The sequence below is a fragment of the Macrosteles quadrilineatus genome, unplaced genomic scaffold, assembly GCF_028750875.1.
Source record: "Macrosteles quadrilineatus isolate MER2022 unplaced genomic scaffold, UCM_ALF_1.0 Scaffold_3__2_contigs__length_128488019, whole genome shotgun sequence".
NCBI classification, from domain to species: Eukaryota; Metazoa; Arthropoda; class Insecta; order Hemiptera; family Cicadellidae; genus Macrosteles; species Macrosteles quadrilineatus.
In genome coordinates, this window is record NW_026542596.1 from 31,946,208 (window position 1) to 31,961,958 (window position 15,751).

The window sequence follows — 15,751 nt, forward strand, 5'->3', positions numbered from 1 at the left end:
CTAAAAATCACGATTTTACAGCTGATTATTATGTAATGTTATTGAGCTTAATGTCGTTTAAGAGGGAATTTTCAATGGTAAGCAAAATTGTTCGTGACATATTTTAAAATTTAAGCTGTAAATAAAAAGTGGACGCCATTTTGAAACAACATTTTAAAAATAACTTATTATACATAGATATGTAATCACTAAAGTTTACCTTTAGTGATTACATATCTATGTCTAACAGTTTCAAACAGTTTATTTTTACTTAAAATTGGCAACAAACTTAATAAAGATGCCTTTCATTTTAGTAACACATAAGTTAAAAAAATGACAAATATATCGGAAACGAAGCCTTAAAAAATATTCTTGATTTTAGTTTTATTTTGACCATCAGACCTATTCTTAAGATCTTTGTACTTACAGAAAACCCTGCATTTCATCACAGAAAAATGTGTTGTACCGGTAGTGAACTTAATGATAACGGAGAAAAAGAGGAAAAAAACTAAACATTTAATATTCTTATCTTATTCTTACTAAGATGAATTAAATATAATTTTGCAAACAATTAGTGTATGCATTGGACTATAGTGATTACAGTCTTAGTAATCTTTCAGGGCTTTCTGATTCAATATAGTAGTTTACGCAACGATTGCGTTAAGTTAGTCCATAGACTAACCAAGGGAGTATGTTTTATCTATGGTTAGTCTTTACGACACGAGTAGAAAATTTAAGGCACGAGCCTTGGCGAGTGCCTTAAAAACTTCTACGAGTGACGTAAAGACTATTAACGCGAGTTGCGTACACTACTTTACCTACGACAGTTTTTTAAGTACTAACAATCTGGTTTTTAATTACTAACAATCATTACTCATAACTTCTTACAGAGGTTATGTTTTCGTTGATTGTCATTGCCACTGAAAGTGATGCAACGACTTATTGTATAATCAGCTGATTTCATGTAATTACGTGTTTGTAAAATTTCGTTAAATAATACGTTACTATTTTTTGCAGGCAATAGTTTCTTCTAGCAGCATTCTCACCATAAATACTGTATCAGTTACAGTTAGGGAAATATTGCATATTTATTTGGACAACTGAACAATATAGTGAAACAGTTAATTTACAGTTGGATCTCAGCATCGAATATGTCGTCCACACCGAGTTGGGTGAAACAACGGTTAAGAGGTTTTCAAAATAAACCAGAAGCTCATTTTTATTTAACAATCTAACCTTATTTTGTTTCGTGCATTTAATGAATTACTGGTATGTAATTTCATGTTTTGTTTCGATTTTGGTGGCAAAAGATTAGCACAAACAGTTTGTGCTATCATTTCCATCTCGTCAACTTCACTTTCACTAAAACTGAAATTTTTAAATCAGTTTAATCTACCTTCCTTTAACCACCAACTTAGGTTGAAATTACACGAGTATCAACAGGAACATTGAACAAGACGGACCAACAATTAAAATAATTGTCAACCGATCAGCTGATCAGCTGATTAGTTGACGTTCGAAACATTTTAATTTTACTTCTTTTCTCTCAATCCTTGAATCTCATTGGTCCGTTACCCGTGTTGATATGAGAAAAACTATGCTGATATGAAATGAAACTATGCTGATATGAAAGTAAACAGCTGTTAAGTGAAACTTTTCAATTCTAAGAACTGAACTGAAATGGCTACTTTAAAAAACGGTCGTTGGTAAAAGTAGATTGTTGTAGTCTTTGCCTTCCAAAAAACTAAAAAGGGCTGTGCGTATCTTGTGGTTTACCACCACTCCATTGATGTATGTTTAGATACAGTAATATCCCATATCCTATCTTAGGATGAACGTCGTTTTAATAGTTGGGAAATTGAAAAAAAAAACTGATTGAAAATGTTTGTTTAAATTATAATTTACTTCAAATAAATAGCCTATAATATTTTTAATTATTTATTTCACTGCTAAATTAAAGTTTTCTAACAATAAATTGCCTCAGTACTGAGGGTATTAAGGTTTGGTGTAGGACGGCTAAGTAAAATACGGTAATCAGTATTTGATCAGAACTATTTCCCCCCATGTCGAGTAATGTTCAGTGTAATCTTTGATCAATAGTTACAACTGATGTTTTTCTCTTTGTACTGTATTTAGTAATTTGCTAGTATAGTGTGGATGGCTTTTTATGAACACATGTTACATGTCCTTTGTTTACCTTTTCCTTGTTATTTTGTTCAACCAAAATAGTTACTTAGCAACCCCTAAGGCTAATGTTAAATTTAAAAAAAATCAAACGAGTTATGTAGATATGAAAATTTTACTGAGGTAGTGGCTGTCACCAATCACATTTTTAGGGCTATAAGTCCCTAATTCCAAAATTCAGTCAAAATCATTCTGGTGGATTTCGAGATACATATTACAGACATACAGACAAACACATATACATTGCTCTATTAAATAATAGGATAAGATATATGATTTTGCATTTCACTAAAATCACACTTCACCATCTGCTCTGTATTAGCAAACCTAGGTATTCGTTAAACCTAAGGTTTTACAGGGAATAAATCGGACACTAAGGAAATTTAAAGTACAAATCCAACCAGGCAATGACGATGTGCTTGTTCTGCAGTTTTGCTGTGGCGGGGGTTTTTTATGACTAACCCAACGGAAAATTACAAAAGTGTGTCTAGAGATTGTATACATTTTGAACGGCCGCGCATGTACGCGTGTGTGTGTGTGTGTGTGTGTGTGTGTGTGTGTGAGTGTATGTGTGCGTGGGGTGGCGGGTGCGGGTGTGGCCACCCACCACCATTGGACTCACCCTTGTCGCCGGGCTCAGCGTTAGCGACCAGACCGCTCCCACCCAGTGCGGTAGTCGTAGTCATGTTCGCGAGATAATACCGGGTTCGGGAGGGGCATGAGTGTCAGACATCACACCGGTGGCCATCGGAGGGATCCCACTTGGTGAGTAGACGACCAGCTCAAGGTGCAATTCCAAGGAATACGACGAAGATAAACATAATGGGCGATACCAACCAAAGTGTGACCTCCTTTAAACTAGGTCATAGCAGCATCCTTGCCATCAGATTGTATCTCGCAGTGGTCTATAGTTTTGGATACATATATGTGTAATATAAACAGTAACGCAGTATGGTGTACGTGTGTGTGTGTGTTGTACCCCTACGTGGTGGTGAAGATGGACTAGTCAGATAGTGTCGCGTATCTCGTTTCATGTATCAAGACCTAACTTAATGTATTCCATTTTTAAACAGTGTTTCTCTTATTCTAATTGTGATTAGTCATTCAGAACCGCCAGAGCGGGAACATTATATAAACCAACTCGGTTTGGTAGAGTCCAGTTCACCACCGTCCTCCATTACCCATCACCAGTTAGCGTTTACCGATTTCCATTCACATATATATCTGTATTGATACAGCTTTTAGGGTGTTTAACGAGTGTAATTTGAATTTAAACTGTTACAAAACATTCGTAACATTGTATTTTCGTATGGTGATGTTCCTTTGTTGGTCTGTGATCCAGTGTCAAGGGATGAAATGGGGCGAAACAGGGTGATCAGCTTTTAGAACATGCTAAGAGTTTGGCTAGCAGTCGGTTAAGTATGATTTCTTATGCTAACAATTACCATACTCTTTAAACTGTAACAATTCACAATCAAGATTGTGATACTGTAGTGTGTCTCCTTTGTGTTAGGAAGCAAGCCTAAATGCTAGTAGACTGGCGATGAACATGGGCGAGATGCTGCATAGAGTATGGGCTGAGTTGAGTATGGGCTGAGTTGAGTTATAAATTGGAATTGATCGACGTAACAATGTAATGTTAGCTATCAGGGGAGCGGAAGTTATTATAACATAAATAATTTAAGTAGCTATACGTAATTATATGAAAATCGTGTCTATAAAAGCTAGTGAAAAAAGCTTAAAAATATTCCATAATATATATCCCAGCATTCCATAATACATCAATTACTTATATGAAATACATACATACATCATTGTCTGGTACACTAAACGTTGGGGGGAAGCAAGTCATACTTAATGATAAATATTTTAGTAGTGATTGACGTCTCAAAGGTTTTGTAACCAACCACTTTCGCTCCACCGTATTCATGTATTATCGAATATCAATAACTGGTTAACAAAAATCTCACCTAAATGCTTTTAATTGCAACAGAATTTTAAGAGATTACAAATTTAATACAGTTCACTTAGGCTGTGAAAGATGAACCTGTTTTAATGAGGGAAGAGGAAACTTTTCTAATTAGTAAATCACATTTGAGTTTCAAACTAAACAGACTCTACCATACGATTAACAGTAAAGTTTCTAACTGTAAGGAGCCATATAGTTATATGGTATGCATGTTGAGCTGAGTAGGCGAGTGGTTAGCTTACTCTCATAGTAACAAAAGTGGTCTGTTCGACCCATTGAAATTAAAAACTGATTTTTGTAGTTGACTCATCGGATAAAAATCGTGTCAGCATTTCAACCAATTGGTCGTGGTTCCCATAACACCTCAATTATCAATCATTGTGATGGGGACCTAGGTGCGTATTTTAACCCAACTATGAGTAAATCACGAGTGTAAAAATGGAGGGAGAGGATCTGTGTAGCTTTGTTACTGACTAAGATCAGCTGTTTCAAAAAGCCAGGATCATCTATATATAAAGCCAAAAGTACCCATGAACTTTTGATAAAACTAAGATTCATACCCCATAAACCATCCTTATATATAATACGTAAAGGCGATTTCTACAAAACACTACTCCTCCGTTAATAATGGACGGATTTTTACAAACGACGTGTCAAAATAAAGTATTTTTTGTGTAGACGCCCCCTTTCACCAATTCCTGTAATAAAAATCCTCGGGCTTTGCCCCACAGGCCATCAAAGCTGGAGATTCTCCCATAAGATTAACATGGGGAAATCTAAATATTTAATTGGAAACTTTGTCCCCACTAATTGTAGAGAACGGCTGGGCGTAGAAACTTGGTAGAGGTGTCCAAAGAAAGGTCTTGGTCTGTAGATGAGTTATCAAAAGAAAAACTAATCAAAATCCCTTAGGACTCTGTCCCAGAAGCCTTTAAAGATCCCTCCACAGAGTTGTTTACATTTTGGCCATGTGAATAATACTTTTTAATGAAACAGCTGTTCATTTTTAAATTGTATTTCAAACACATTTATCCAAATAAGTATTTGCAATGTTATTTTCTGATTTTAAAATTGATTTTCTTCTTTATCATGCCATGTTTTGCAATATAACGTTCCATTACGAAATCTGTAGCAAATCTTTTTATCACAGCAATTCTTAAATTTTCTTATTGAACTATCTTATATCTATTGTACGGGTTGGTGTCTGCCTTTTCCACCACTTTTGCCTACATTTTTATCATATTATTCTACACATATCAAATATTTATGTAGAAATATCTGCTCTTATCGTGTCTAATAAAATCCAAACATAGAAACTTTGTCTAAAATGGTACCCATCTTGACAAGTTATTTGCACCTGCCTATATTACGGACTTTGGCGCACCGGTTTGGTAACATTATTGAAAATAACACGACATTTTGGCTGTAAAAGATGGTACAAAGAGAAAATACTATTTAAGTAGCTACTGTCATAACAGAAAGGTCATATTCCTTTTAAACTAGATCACACAATCCTTTATAAGATACGTTGATTAACAATATGTAAACGTCAATATATACGTAACAGCCAATTTACAGTATTTTTGGAAATGTCCCATTGCTATGTCATTTGCATTATTTGTTGCCTATGAAGCCGCAAGACCAATGAACTAGGAGGCCCCTACAGTTCAAGAATAAACGCCAACTTCACTTCAAGTATTCCACTTACACCTAACATTCCGTAGAGAGATTATATTGACAACTTTATGTTATTGATAAGGCTGAGACAACTAACTGACATCCCCCATGTCAAGGAATTCCAGCTTTAACAGTAACCCCACAATCAATTTCTCAAAAACTATGAGAATTCTTTTGAAATAAAATCATATTACACTGATGAAATCACGAATGTTTTTAACTTCAAAAGATCCATCAATATAATTTTAATACTATTTAAACGTTCTTCCAAAGTAAGATATACCATATAACATACTAATAATAACTCCGATGACGTACGGTATGGGAAATATTTTATTCATTGAATGATCAACCAAATTTGGCAACTAACACAATTAATATCATTATTGTTTTTACACTTATTACTCTTTAAACAATGATAAATGCTCAAAATATGTATATTTCACCCAATTTATCGCAGTTAGATGAATTAACGTAAGCCTTGAAAGTAACCGTCGATTTCGACGGGTTTCACCTAGTATACTTAAAATGTTCGTCATGACGAGAAACCTTGCGCATAACTATAAATTTTTTCATTAATTGCCCTTTAAGGCCATAATTGCTTTACAAAGGGAACTTTCCACATACTTAATGTTAAAAATACCTCAGCTGTTCTTATTTGTATGTTATTCTTTCAATTTATTACCTTATTAAAATCTGGTGTGATTAAACAGTGTCTCGCAGTATTTGTAGTTTGGGTTGCGTTGGCAAAAATCCCGTTTATTTGTATTCCATTTCTTATTTTCTGGTTAATGTAGTGAAAGAGTAAGATACCAAACGAAAAATCTACCATAAAATATGACGGAGAAACATTTAATCACCCTACAGGTAGACTTACTAGGGTGTAAAACACATAAAACATACTGCAGATTTAACAACGATGCCGAGCCTGATTACTGTATGCACTGTCATCTTCATTTATTTCTAAGCATAATTGCTTACTTTCAGTATTGATTAGGTAATGAATAATACCACGCAAAACATTCATTTTTGAAGATTATGTCAAAAACAGCCAACCGGTATGTGCCTTTTAGATGTGGATTTTCATACATCAGAACAGCCATGAAGGTGATTATCTATTCTTATATCTATATCAGCTGTTTTTAAGTTTCCAAACGATACACCATCGTTGTTGCTGATCGTAAGCTAGATGTTTCGTATACTTAATATTGATTAGTAATATTGATCCATCATTGATTTCAATCAAAAAGATAAAATACAATCATGAAATTGTTGAACATAGTTGAGAAAGGACTGACAAAAAGTAAACAAAGGAATGTAAACAGATAATAACAATTAATTATTGTAACATGTGATTTTATGTAGATGGTATACTACTTCCACCAGAATGGGAAAAATACCTTTTGGAAGCATAACAAATAACTACGAATGCTCGTAGGAAAGAGCCGTGTGGTGATTTGAAGACGTGAATAGGCTAACCGAAAAAAACCCGAATAATACTGACAATGATAATGCACAAGATTCAAAATTGTATCTACATCAAACATGCTTTCTTCTCTGAAGCTAAACGGCGGTCCTGGATAAGAATAAGCTGGTTTTAGTAAGAAACTAACTAAGGACGAATCCGTCCCGCCTTTATATTTATTTTGCATTATTACTCAGGCTTGTACGTTTAGGCTACTAACTATTTATCTCGTAAATTGCTCATTCTTTCTCGTAATAACATTGATAAAAGGAGTATAGACATAAGTATAATCCTTTAATCTATGGTATTGCCATAATTACTAGAGGACCCATGCTGCTCCGCAGCGTTAAAATAAATATAATATCCGAGAAATAATCAAATTTATGATTTTTGATTTAGTAATACAGTACCTTAATCGCTTAAATAAAAGCCGATATTTCCCTGAAAGTTCTTTTACCAAAATATACAGGATTATATAATTATAACTGGTGAAATACATCTTAAATTGATGTAAGAATTCAAAAATTATACAAATTATGTTTTTAGTCGAGTAATACAGTAGATAAGTATATGCCGATGCTTGATGTGAAATCTTTGCATGCATTACTTCAATTTGAGACCTCAATCATGAAAATCGGTCGGGTAAGGAGCCAAACGAACTCGGAAAAGAAAAACCAAAATTAACTCCCCATCAGAAATACATGGGGAACAAATTTCGTTTACGTATAGGCCGAGTGGTATTATAGATAATTATATACCGATGCTTGATGGCAAATCTGTGCTTGCATACCTTCAATTTTTAGACCTCAATCATGAAAATCGGTCGGGTAGAAGACCTAAACGAACTCGGAAAAGAGAAGCCAAATTTAACTCCCATAAGAAAAACATGGAGAGCAAATTTCGTTTACGTATAAGCCGAGTGGGTTTATAGATACATTTATGCCGATGCTTGATAGCAAATCTGTGCGTGCATACCTTCAATTTGAGACATCAATCATGAAAATCGGTCGAGTGGAAGAGCTAAATGAACTCGGAAAGAGAAACCAAATTTAACTCCCATAAGAACTACATGGAGAGCAAATTTCGTTTACGTATATGTCGAGTGGGATTATATATACATTTATGCCGATGCTTGATGTCAAATCTGTGCGTTCATACCTTCAGTTTGATACCTCAATCATGAAAATTGGTCGGGTAGTAGAGCCAAACGAACTCGGAAAAGAAAAACCAAATTGTTTAAATATATAAGATTCCGTATATTATTCATTTTTTTTTTAAATTATTTAACGTGTTTTAAAACGCATGTAATGACTAAAAATCACTGCATGGCTGAAACGTCTAAATCCAGTTGCAGATGTTAATTGCGATAATTTTGGCGATCATTGATTAAACGCCTCTTAGAATATATTATGAGAAAAATAATAAATGTCAAAATTGTATCCTTGTAAAATACATAGCAGCACTCAGGGAAAACCAAAACCGCTATAGGGGTCTATGATTATTTACAACTAGTGGCCTGTATAGGGACATAAGTCGCTAAAACGCTCAATAATATAAAACAAATTATTCTACTATTTAAACAAACTAAGAAATATATTATCCATGTGTCAGAATAGATATCGCTGTACGCCATATCTTTTGTGTAATAACAGTTTGCTGTTTATTTTTGTTTGCCTTTGTTCATGTTTTTTTTTTTATAATAAATCATTCGAATCACTACATAGGTCTAACTCTGCTAAAGACAGCAAACGTATAATTGTTTGTGAATAAAAATACTGGTTTATAAGGTAGCTTTGGTTTTGTGGTTAATGGTGATAAAAAAGACTTCCCTGATTGGAATTTTGAAAATTGTCTTCGTCAAATATGAAAAGGCAAATAAAGGTGTGTTGAGGTAAGCTTAGTTCTTGGCCAAACCCGCTAAATTAGCATCCCTACCCGGTTAATATTTCTAAGTGTATACTCCTTTTGTTAAGGTTTAACAACATTAGGGTAAAGTAAAAAGGCATCCCATTGACCAAACCCTAGATTTTTTCTGATCAACATAAAAAACTATAATTAGTAAGTAATGTAAGTTTATGTGGTGGTACTCCTCTTAAAGGTGCGATTGACGTTATATATTCTATAAAATTAGGCCTAATCATCGGCTGATTCTTAATTTTTTTACGAGCAACAGACAGTACCAGTTTAAATCTCCAAACAATATTGTTTTTCCTCCCATTGGAACTTGTCATAGTACTTACTTAATTAACAAATATATATTTCCTGTACGAACCTATTCCATCTTTATTCCCAGGTAATTTTTTAAGAGTAGCCGTTGAGGTTATTCCACTTCATCCAAAATATTAATTAAACACTTCAATAAATCTTAAATTTAATATAAAGAAAGTGTAGAATAAATCTATAACATATTTTTTTAAATAAAAACAAAGCATAAGTTTTTTTATTAAATCTTGAATCGTTAATTATTTAGTCAATGTGGTTATGTCAAACGTTAAAAAACACAAATTTGAAAATGTTCACAGTAAAATAATGTATTTCCACATTCTATAACGTAGGTAAAAAGTCTTAATTATTATAGGTAACGTTATCCCTGGTTTTATATAGTACATTGCAGAATTGACTGGCAAATATGTAATCCAAATGTTAACATTGCGTACTGGCTTGATGATTAATCACGATCAGCTTTATTGAATTAAACAAATATCAGCAGTAAATGGCTTCTAATGCTATTCTTATGGAGAAAATTTTACGTTATATCTCGTTTTCTGGTAACTTTATGGGAATTCTGCTATTTTTCCCGAGTCCCTGGGGTCCCGAATTCCTGACGTCCACAATTTTCTGGTAAAAAATTGTCTTACATAATTAAATATAAGGATTACATCCGTTTTAAGCACGGGAAGTGGCTATTGTCAGCTAAATAGATTTGCAAATGTAAAACGATATTTGGCAATTTGAGGGTTGTTGGGTACTGAACTAATTTTGTTATTTAGTCACTGTAATAGAGTCTGCAAATTCAGCGTAATTTAACTGCATTGCATATAAACTTTTATTACAAACTAAAAAAAACTTTAACACTACTATCCACTAAAATTTGACTTACGATGTGTCTAGAGTGAAACTGTGTTCAGCTCATTGTCGATTCAATAGATTCCGTATTAAATTACTTATGAAGAGACATTCAAGTGAGTTTGACATGTTAGCAGTATGACTACGTCTGAGGGGGGGGGGGGGGGAGGGAGCGGAAGGGGTCGGCTGTATTATTCAGGGAGATTTGTAATTCTGGAAGAGTCCAACAAAAACGGGTTTTAGGGGAAGCTAACCTATTTAAACTAAGACCCTGCAGTATGTCTAAGCAGTGAGCGTTGTATTCATAATTTTGACGTAGCCTTGTGAATAAGTGATATTAATAAATGGATTGTGGTACTGTACCTCAATTAACGCCTAAAATAATTTACCAAAATAGTTTTTTTATCCTACTAAAGTTTGCATGCCATTTAAAAACTTGATATAGTTTTTTATAAACTATTATATTCTGATACTAAATTGATGAGGTTAAATTTAAAATCTTCTGATTCTAGTCTCTAATAAATTACAAAGAATATTGTCTTGGAGTCAACGGCCAAAAAGTTCATAAATTGTATACTTTAGTAAATTATATATTTACAAATTTTCAAATATTCACTAAAAGTAAACTTAACGTTCGTTAATCGATAACCTCAACTATCTCCCAAGAAACGTAAACCATTTTCAAAACCATTTGGTTGAAATAAGGCTAATAAAAAGATATTTTTTACCAATCTACTAACATTCTACTACTTAACTTACACATGTTTAAAAGAACGGTTGATTTCTTTCAAACGAAGCGACGGATTAAACTCTGTTTCTTAATCTCTATATTCAGGGTGTTCAGTGGTACAGGGTAGTCAGTGTCAAATATTTTAAGTGAATATTATGCACGCAAATTGTGATAAAAATACGCAATTTGAATAGTTATATCTCACTCCTACTTCCGGCTACAGCCATTTTTAGATTTTCCAAATTTCTTGACATTGCCTAATAAAATCTCACATTTCTCAACTTTTAGCCGACATAATGATATTTTCAATTGCATTTTTAGAATCTTCATTAATCTTTCTATCAGATCAAGTATAATATGGTACACATAAACCCATTTGAAAGTTTGTAAATTTGACTTAAATAACAAATCATGAAAAATCGATAAAAAGGGTGCTACAACTCGCTTAAGAAAACCTTTTATTAAGTAGTGTTAAAAACTGTCAAATAGTATAAAAAAACATCTCCACGTTTTAAGCTTTAAAATGATATGCAATATGTGTCATGTAATGTCAGCCTAAGGGGAGAAATATTACGTTAAACATAAAATTAATCATTTTTTCATTCTGCACTCATTAATTACAAGAACGCATTTAGTGAAAGTTGTGTGCAAAAGGTATCTGTATAATTATATAGGTATACCCCAAGTAATCTTATCTGAGTACATATTGAATACCATATTACATAAGGCATAAAAGGGCTTTGAATTATTGAATACCAGGTTAGTATAGAGTATTTTACAAATGCACAAGTCAGAAGTAATTAAAATAATAAATAATTAACACTATGCTTGAAATCTAAGTTATTTTACAGAATAAAATTTGAAATACAAGGTAATATTATTTAATTTAATTGAAAACAAACAGAATCATGGGAAGCTGCACCTTAAGAATTTTAAAAATGTGGTTTAAACTACAGTACCTGACTTTGCGTGTTCTTTAGCTTTTCTTTATTGCTGCAACTGTAATCTTATAGGAAAGGGTTCCTCTCAATTTTGTACAACTACTGTTAATTATACAACTTTCTCAAGTCCTGTTCACTATATACATAGCTGTAGTGTACACATGCCCAAACAAAGAATAAGATCAGGGAATCTGGCTGCCCATGCAAAGGGTCTGCCTCGTCCAAAAAATCCAGATGACTAAATTTCTTAGCTCATTAGTGAAATGAAGAGGAGTGCTATTTTAAAATTGTATACCTTATATTTAAGTTTGACCATAATCTAAGTGATCCAAGACTACAGTTAGGGTGTGTTGCAAAAACCTAGATAGGTTTGTCAATTAAATTTGTCGAATAAATATATGCCCCATTAAATAAATTGTTTGAAAAATAATTTACGTGAGCAGTATGTGCTGTGCATCAAGAACATGCATCGGACATAACCTGTATTTAAGATTCTTAAGGTGCAGCTTATCAATGATTTTTGTATGTTTCCAATAAATAATATACCTTGTATTTGAAATTTTTATTCTTAATTACAGATACCTTTTGCACACAACTTTCACTTAATGCGTTCATGTAATTAATGAGTACAGTTAATGAAAAAATGATTAATTTTATGTTTAATGGAATATTTTCCCCTTAGGCTGACATAACATGACGCATATTGCATATAATTTTAAAGCTTGAAATGTGGAGATTTTTTTATACTATTTGACAGTCTTTAACACAACTTTATAAAAAAATTTTTAAGCGAGTTGTAGCGCCCTTTTTATTGATTTTTCATAATTTGTTATTTAAGTCGAATTTACAAACATTTGAATGGGTTAAGCTGTACCATATTATGCGTGTTCTCATATAAGGTTTAATGACGATTCTAAAATGCAACTGAAAATATCATTATGTAGGTTTAAAGTTGAGAAATATGAGATTTTATTAGGCAGTGTCGAGAAATTTAGAAAAATCAAAAAATGGCTGTTGCTGGAAGTAGGAGTGAGATATAACTATTCAAATTGCGTATTTTTATCGCAATTTGCGTGCTTAATAATGCCTTAAAATATTTGTCACTGACTACCAAACACCCTGTATAAATGCGAAATTCCGATGAACACACAGGCCAAACCATAGCACAAGCATGAGATTTTGCATACATGTTCTTCTCATAGCGTAGGCAGACAATTAGAAGCGATTTTACAAAATTCCTTATGAGCCCCGCCCCACAGAAAGTCAAAGTTAGCATGGAGTTCATATAGGAAGAATAATTTGTTTCCGGGTTTTGTTTACATTTTGTTTACATTATCGCAGATCAGAAACCACCTTGGATCAGAACTACTTGAAATGACAGTAATTGTCTGCAATTTATTTAATCATCAGCTGTTAGACTAAAATTAAATTTACTAAGGTTATTTCGGACCATGTAAACATCATAGTTGTGTCATCGAAATTAACATAATTTATTGTGGTATTTTAGTTTTATCAACTTTTAATATGTGTGATTAGTGTTGAAGAAAGTAGAATTAAACTTAGTTTTTTTATTGCATTTTAGAACTTATGATATAGTTCTGTTTATATTTTTGTAGTTGTTTAAACCTCATAAATTTGTGTAAATACCTGCATTCATGCGACCCTGTTTGTAGCTGAGTTGTTACCGGTTTCAACTCACATATGAGTCACCTTTAGGCTGTTAAAGATGTCTTCTCGCTTCATTTGAAGGTCGTCAATTGATAATAAATAAATGAACAAAACACGAACGCGTACACGGACATAAATAGGAACATTTAGGGGAAAAAGTACTGAAAAGGAACAAGACGTGATCGGGCGGGAGTTATGACTAGACTCTTTAATCGGCCTGAAGATGACTCCTATGTTGAAACTGGTAGCAACTCAGCTACAAACAGGATCGCATAAATGCACGTATTTACACCAATATATAGTATTTAAATGCGATCAGGAGGCTAAATATAATTGTTTAAACCGTTTCATAGTATGGACACTGAGGTTTTAAATGTTAATAGCGACTTCGTTCCACACAATATCATTCACATCAGAGGTGATGGTGCGTGTTTGTTCATGTTCAAGCAATTGTTGAACAGGTTGTGAGGAACTGGGACTACTTCTCATTCTCATCCCACAACAGTAACGGGAATTCTTAATTATTCTTAACCTTAACCTTCTTAGTTCGAGGGTTATTAATTCTTAACATTAATTCCAGGGAATACTTCTATGAAATGAATAAGCCGTTTACCTTTGGTAAGTTATGTGAGCTGGTTGCGGCGTCACCAATATTCACATTTGTTTTAGAGGTTTATCGGAATGGCGAATTATATGTCAAGTTTCGTGACGAACGTAATCCCGTGAAAAGACTCAGACTTACACAATCCCTGTCTAGCGGGCACTTCGAAGTTTTAGAGCCATAAAAAGAGCCCGATTCTCCAATGTCAGCCGATCCCGGAATCTCAACATAATACATCAAGGCGTAAACGGCGTGGCAGGTGCAGAGAAAAACAAAGAAAAAAAAACTGGTGAGGAACGTAAAATGAAAAAAGAAGGTGAAATTCTGAAAGCTTTCAAAAATAGTATAAATAACGAACAAACTTTTAACTGCAGTTTTAATCATTATTGTAAAATGAAATATAAACTTAAAATAATTTATGTTTATGTTATGTGATTTATTTTATAATAATCTGGCACTTAAACACTAATAATTTATTAAAATATCACCCAATTTGAAAGTTTTCGTAGCGAAGCACGGGTATTCCGCAAGTCTTATATATTGAAAAAAAAAAAAAAAAAACACTTTTGCGAAACTTATGACAGCTAGCCTGACCATACTTCTGGACCGAATTACACGCGGGTATTGGTCCTATATGTGCAGGTTTGATTTTTATTTTGAAAATATTTATGTTAATTGGGTCAAAAATGGAAATTTAACTTTCTTATGGTTACCTACCATGGGGCCAAATTGTTAAGCTTACGACAGCCACCCCGACCATACTACTAGGCTGATTTACACGCGGGTTGGACCAAAAGAAAGGTTTTCGGTCCTACATGTGCAGGTTTTATTTGTATTTTGAGAATATTTATGTTAATTGAGTCAAAAATGGAAATTCAACTTTTCTTATGGAAATTTAACATGGGTCTATATTAATAGACAAGCATGTTTTTTGAAAACCCTTTTCTCAGCTCCTGTGCATCGCAGGGAAAATCTATGCATACTGTTAGAAACATATTTGCCTGTAGATGTGCAGAATCCCTGTATAAATTAATAGGGCCTTATAGGTTCCCATGTTGGTGACGAAATAACAACAAAATATTAACAGAAAATCAAAACAGATGTAATAAATTCCAATCACATGTTTTATTTACAGCATGGGGTGAAAATAGAGAGGTTTGCACAGTACATACCTTTTCGACCACGGGGTGAGCTCTAGTACTAAATGATAATAATTTTATTTTATGTTTGGCTGAATGACTTTCCATCCTTTTAGTTAACGGTTTTGGCACCAAATTATCGGTAACTTCGCTGCAGATCTAGGTCTCCAAAATACAGTACAAGGCTATTTTTCCGTTAGGTATGTTAGTGCACTCGTTGGAGTGCAACTAGCTTACGTAAAATTTACATAAAATTCACCTACTGTTTTGTAATAAGAACAGGCCTAGGCCTACTTGTTAACAACATTCTCAATGTATGCTAATAGTGCCAA

At 33.4% G+C, this 15,751-nt stretch overlaps 1 protein-coding gene across 2 annotated transcripts in view; it reads left to right on the forward strand.

Moving 5' to 3' along the window:
• Positions 1-2,815: 2,815 nt before the first annotated feature.
• Positions 2,816-15,751, forward strand: part of LOC128988587 (dorsal-ventral patterning tolloid-like protein 1) — a 143,806-nt gene continuing 130,870 nt past the window's right edge. For both annotated transcript variants that reach the window (XM_054409994.1, XM_054409995.1), the window contains exon 1: positions 2,816-2,928. The gene's annotated coding sequence lies outside the window, so the exon portion shown is untranslated. The remainder of the gene's footprint in view (positions 2,929-15,751) is intronic.